This window comes from Dasypus novemcinctus, chromosome 12, assembly GCF_030445035.2.
Source record: "Dasypus novemcinctus isolate mDasNov1 chromosome 12, mDasNov1.1.hap2, whole genome shotgun sequence".
Taxonomy (NCBI): Eukaryota; Metazoa; Chordata; class Mammalia; order Cingulata; family Dasypodidae; genus Dasypus; species Dasypus novemcinctus.
The window spans coordinates 70,629,396-70,636,506 of NC_080684.1; positions in this window are offsets into that span (position 1 = coordinate 70,629,396).

Below are 7,111 nucleotides of genomic sequence, written 5' to 3' on the forward strand. Positions count from 1 at the left end.
TTTGTACAAGGAGAGATCGGGGATGGGCTGGTCTCTAGCATCCCAAGCCTTCTAAAAATTACTCTTCATTAAATTATTACTAAAGGTAACATAAAATGAAATGACTGTCACTGACAAAACTTAGCAAGAATTTGTGGCTACCACCACAGAACACAATGAACATAAGAATAATTCAGTTTCTGAGTCATGAGATGGTTATTACTACCTCCATTACACAAAAATAAAAATAAAAATCTTAGGGAAAATAGAAAATATGGGACTGTCTTATAGGTCATTTATATTTTTGTTATGTATTTTTATTTTTTTCAAATTTTGTGCAATGAAAATGAATGCACATTTTTCATGGAGAAAATGCCCTTCTTAAAATAAATAAAATAAGAAGGAAACAAATTATTGAGGAAAAATATAAACATTGCTAACATTTTTATACTGAATGTCAGAAAATAAACCTATGAGACAGGTGAAGAGCACTAAAATGAGTACTCTGAAATGAGTTCTTCAGGAGATAGAGTTTGTTTGTCAAAGATGTTGTTAGAATTGACTTTCAATAACTTGAGATGATAGACATCTGGGAAAAGTGGTTTTGGAGACAGGTGATTAGACTAAGGTACTTCACAGAGTTATAAAATCGCAGTCTTTGCCTTTAAAGATTTCTTATAACTATAAAAAGTTGCATATTTACAAACCTATGTTAATTTCTTCCACATTACTTTTCCTTTGGACCTTAATTTTTATGTTTTCTCTGCATATTTTTGAAGTTACCAGTTTCAAACAAACATGATTTCATATTTCCTAGAGTGCTAATTCTGTTTCAGGAGAGAAAATGCAACCCAACTGCAACTGTATCTGCCATTAAGGAAGAGGGTTCTCTCATGAGCTGTGAACTGCAAAATGGTATAGAAAACAGCAGAAGCTATAAATGTATGCCATCTGCAAATTTCAAGCAGTTTCCATAATAACTAGCCAGAACGCTTGCTTTGTTTCCTGGCTAATCACTAATTTTGCATAAAGATTATATTTCTATTGATCTATTGGCTGGAATGAATTATAGAAGTTTTTTTTTTTTTTCCTCTGAAGAGTGGTTTTCAATACTATTGTTTGGCAGGAGTTAGTTAGCAAATTATATATATCCAAATTTTATTTTCTGGGGTAATGCCTATTAGGTACTTGGGAGTGCTTTGATAAAGCATCTGTGGATCCCCAGCTCTATATACCCCAACTCTGTTAAGCTTTTTTCAATAGCACTGTTAAAATTTAAGTAAAATCAAAATGATCTGATGACTCTTTTTAGGGCAGAAACCCATAAGCATAAATAACACAACCTACCTTTCTAGTTAAAATAAAATCTTAAGAAATTATGGGTTTAATAAAAGTGCTATTTAATGGCATTTCTTATTAATATTACAGGGAAATATATTTAGCTGCTCAACCTTCCTTCCTCTAGTATATCATGCTAAGCTCATCAATGCTAAGATATTCATTTAGATGCATTATTAATTAAAAAAACAGAAGAAAAATCAAAACCTATTATTTTAGTTACAGAAGTGAACTTTAAACTGCTCACAAAACTCATAAATCATTTAGCACATCTGAAATTAAGAGGTCTGGAGTAAAGTTCATATATATTGCCTAATTATAACACTAAATTATATGAATGGAACAAACTGGAATATGACAATAAATTACATATATTATTTTTCAAGGTTTCAGGAATTATGCTAAACAATGTATAAGCATTTACATAATCCTCTTAAGTACCTAACAAGTTTGACCCCATTTAATGGATTAATATTACTCTTTTATAAAGGTTAAATAACTTGACCATGGTCACACATCTATTGTGCGTTGGAGAAAAAAGTGCAACATCAACATTAACACATTGTTTCTAGAACTTGAACAAATCACAAGTCAGCTACTACTTGAATACGCTTTTAACAATTGTGATGGTTTATAGCTGTATGTACTCCAGAAAAACATATTCTTAAATCTAATCCATTCCTCTGGGAGTAAATCCATTGTGAGTAAGACATACTGAAGAGGCTACTTCAGTTATGGTGTGACCCACCCAAGGGTTTTAAGCCTATTTCTGGAGTCCTTTATAAACAGAATGACTACAGAGAGAGGGACAAAACGTCATAGAAGCAAAAAGCTAAAATCAATGAAACCTGGAAAAGGAGTAAGAGACTGGTAGTTGCCACCATATGTCTTGCCATGTGACAGAGGAGCCAAGAATCACTAGCAACCAGTCTTTGGAAAGAAATCATTGCCTTGATGATACTTTGATTTGGACATTTCCTGGTCTCAAACCTGAACCATTTCATGATATTTTCTAGAACAGCCTAGGAAACTAAAACAGATTTTGGTACCAGGAAGTGGGATAATGTTATTGCAAGTACCAAAAAGATGAAAATGGACTTAGAATTTGGTAATGGGTATAGACTGAAAGACTTGTGAAGAACTTGATTTAAAAAAAAAGACCTAGATTGCTTAGAAGAGATTGTTCATAGAACTATGAATGCTCAAGGTATTTCTGATGAGGCCTTAGAAGAAAACCATAAATGTGTTACTGGAAACTGGAGAAAAAACGATCTGGTTTTAAAGTGGCAGAGAACCTGGCAAAATTGAGTTCTGATGATGAATGAGAGGCAGAATTTGAGAGTGATGAACTTTGATATTTAACTGATTTAAATATTTATATTTACAATAAGTGTGGAAAGTATAGCATGGCTTTTCCATGTGGCTTGTAGTAAAATGTGAGAGGAAAGGGATAAGCTGAGAACTGAACTCCTGGGTACAAAAAACAAAACTAGGAATTGATAGTTTGGAAAATTCTGAGGGTTAAGAAAGCAAATCCCAAGACAATAGTGTTCCATATGAGGGATTAACCTACAGGGAATGAGTCAACCATTTCAGGGGAAGTCAGGATTGGAAATGCAGTTATTCATAAAGGATTTGTACAAAAGTATTTTGTTTGTGTACTATGTGGAAAACTGACAAGTTTTTTTTCAGGATCTGTATGAACAAAACCACTGACAGCTGGGCTGGCAGGGACAGAGAAGGGACAAATTGAAGGAAAAATCACTTCAAGGAAGAAGCATGTGACATGGCTTTGAAACAAAGATAGCTTCTCAGGCCACAAAAGTGGGCCCACCCATGTGTGTGGAAAGGGCGAGTCTGCCCTGGCACTTGGAGAGGGTAAGCCTTCCACCCCATTGTTCAGGAAGAGTGCTGTCACCCCCCTGTTCTGAGAGGATTGGGCTGGTGCCCCAGGAATTGCAAAGAGTCTGGCTACCCCGCAATTCTTAGAGAGAGTGGAACTTTCTCCCCAGTGTTCAGGGAGTGCAGGGGCATAGCACTTGCACTTGAAAGGGGTGGGGCTGTCAATTCATCAAGCCCAGAGGAAAAATTATTGTTCCAGAGATGACTCTTAGACCTTGGAATATAATGGAATACGCCCTGCAGGGCTTCAGAATTGTTTGGAACCCATGAACCTTGTTTCCTTTCCAATCTCTCTCTGTGGGACTGGAGCTGTAAAGTGCCTGACACTTTTTTGTATATTGGAAGAGATAACTTCTTCTCTAAGGTTCATAAGTCCATAGATGGGGGGATATTGTGCCACAGGACAGACTACAACTATGAAAGATTTATTTAATTTTTTAAAATATTTATTTTTTAATTTTTTTGGAAGTAATGGAGATTGAACCTGGGACCTCATACATGGGAAGCAGGCACTCACTGAAGCTGCACCTGCTCCATCTATAAAAACTTATGATGAGATTTTGTACTGAGCATTATTTTTTAAATAACTCAAGGCTTTGGGGCTATTGTGATGGAATGAATATGTTTTATATGTAGAAAAACATGTATTTTTTGCAGCTAGAGGGTGTGACTGTGTAGTTTGAAGGTGTATGTATCCCAGAAAAAACATGGTCTTAAATCTAATCATTCCTGTGGGTATAAACACATTGTAAACAGTACCTTTTGAGGAGACTACTTCAGTTAAGGTATAACCCACCTCATTCAGGATGGGTCTTAATCCTATTATTGGTGTCCTTTATAAACAGAATGAATACAAAGAAAGAGCAAGAGAGAGCACCATGGAAATGAGAATTTGAAATCAAGGAAACATGGAAGGGAAGGGAGAGCACATGGAAGGGAAGCACATGGCACCATGTGACCTATCATGTGACAGATTAGTCAAAGATTGCTGGTAGCTGGTCCTCAGAAAGAAAGCATCGTATTAATGGATACTTGTAATTTGAACATTTTCCTAGCCTCAAAACCATGAGCAAATTGTTTAAGCTGAAATATTTCAAGGCGTTTGCTTGGAGGAGCCTATATAACTAAAACAATAATACAAAGGATATGATAAACTAATGGTCTCCTATAAAGGGGGGTCATCAAATCCATCCTCTAGTCATCATCCTGACCCAATTTATACCAATATCCAATCCCAGGCATACACTATTTGCTTTAGTTTCTTTAGATTCTACAAACTGGCCCACATGAATAAGATCTTTGATATGTCTTGTATTTGCAAGTCACATTTACCCTTGTATTCTGACCTCTCTTCTCCCTATGTACCTCACATATAATGGATAGGCTTTATTTTGCATTTTGTTCATTCCTAGCACATCCTGCATTGCTGTAAAAGATTCTTATACTTAAAACAAAATTCTTGGACATTTCAAGACCTTCCAAGATGGGTAAAATTAAAAGTGCACACAATTTCATTTCAGCCTGCATAGTCCTTGTAATTGAATAGTCCTTGTAATTCTGGTTTCTTGGTGACAAACAGACTCAGTTTCAGTTTATCTGTGAATATTGAAAACTTACCCTTTTTTTTGAAGGGCAGATTTGCCAGAAAATTTATTCTTCATGGGCAGGTTTTGTTTTTTTTATTCAGTATTTAAATATATCATACCACTGCCTTCTTGCCTCCATGATTTCTGATAAGAAATCAGCACTTAATCTAACTGAGCATCCTTTGTACATGATGATTTGTTTTATTCTTGCTACTTTCAGAATCCTCTCTCTCTCTGACATTTATATTCTGAATAGTAGGTATTTTGGAGTAGCTTGTTTCTGATTTACTTTATTTGTCCTTCTTGGATAGTAATAATTATGTAATTAATAAGGGTTGGGAAATTTTGGGCCAATTATTTCCTCATATATCTTTCTGCCACTTTTCCATTCTTTTATCCTTCCCAGAACACCAAAACACATGTGTTTTTGCATACCATGCTGCCATTCAATTCCCAGATACCATGTTCAATTATTTCCAAAATTTTTCTGCCTATTCTTCCATCTTTTCAAGGTTTATCATCTATTTAGCTTATTCATTCCTCTATCATTTTAAATTTAGTTATATGTATATAATGTGATTTTTAATTTTTTTAGTGGTAATATATATATTTTTTATACTTAGATTACATAAAATGTTACATAAAATCATAGGGGATCCCCATAAACCCCACTCCCCATACCTCCCACATTTTCCCAAATTAACAACATCCTTCATTAGTGTGGTACATTCATTCCACTTGATAAACACATTTACCACTAAGCATGTATTAAAGTTTTCATTGTTTTTTGTACTCACTCCCTCCCAATTCTGCAGGTTATGACAAGATATATAATGGTCTGCATCTGTTGTTGCAGTGTCATTCAGGACAATTCCAAAGTCTCAAAAATGTCCCCATAGTATACCTGTTTTTCTCTCCCTGACTTCAGCACTTCTAGAGGCCTCTGCCTCCACATCAATGATATAATTTCTTCCACTGCAACAATCACAATAAGTCTATAGTAGAATACCAGTAAGTCTACTTTCATCCATAGTTCATTATTCAATCCTGAGGATTCTGGGATGGTAATACCCACTCCACCTCTAACTGAGAGGGGGCTGTGATCCTATAGGATCTGATGGATGGAACTCTCTTGTTTGCAGTTGTAGACACTCTCGATTCCTTCATACGGTAGTTATCCATTATCACCTCCTTGTTAGCTGTTCTGGGGTAAGTCCAATGAACAGGAGAGTAGGTGTTGCAAATCCATTGAGATTCGTGGCCCAGCTGGCACATGGACAGCCAAAAATTTAAGTTCGTTCAATGTACACCTAACAACTCTAGTACAAATTATGGCTTCAAATAGAAGGACAGAAGAGCTTTCTGCAGGGAAACCACATCAGAGTCCAACTCTGTCACACTGGGAAGCATAAATTCCAAAGTAGGGCTCACTGGCAAGGTACCAAACTCCTAAGCTATCTGCCATGACTATAATGTCTGGATGTCTCCACTGCCCTGAGGAGCCCAGCTATTTGTGGTAGTATCTACTTTGGCAGTCAATGATATTCTACTGAGATGTGCATAAGTGTAACCTCTGGAATGACCTCCCAACTCACATTGAAGTCTCTTAGCCATATAAACTCATTTGTGTTTACCTTTTCCCGCCTTTGATCAAGGTCTCTTTCCTATTGCATTGCTAGCTGGTGCTCGGTAGTAATTCCTTAATGTCAAAGAGGCTCATCTCCAAGAATTATGTCTCACACAAGGGGGAAGGTAATGTATATATATCTTGAGTTTAATTTAGAGAAAGACACACTTGAGCAACATGCAGGCTCCCAGGAAGCAATTCTTAGACACCCTATAATACTTGGCTACGTTTCAACTTCAAGAGTAAAGGTTCATAAGCACAGTAATCAATATCAAAGACCCAACAATGGACCATCCTCCTTCACTAGCCATCATCCCTATATTCAGGGGATTCTCGCTGTTCCATTAGAGAATGTGGCACAGCGCCCCAGGATGGGAATTTGATATTCCATTAGTTATTGTGTGAATCTCCACCCACCATGACAATGCCCCATGAACATGTGAACACATTTATATGCCTTCTATGTATGCATAGGTGAGCTTCCTCCCGTGTATCCCCCATCACTGACACCCCACACCAATTATCCTCCCCTGCCATAGTTGTAACCCTTCTACAATCCAAAACTTCTTCAAAAATGAAACTAATAATAACCAAATACAATTAATAAGAAAAATAATAATGATAGTTTTAAAAAATAAGAAATGAAACACAAAAAAATTTAAAATGAATTTTTAAAAAA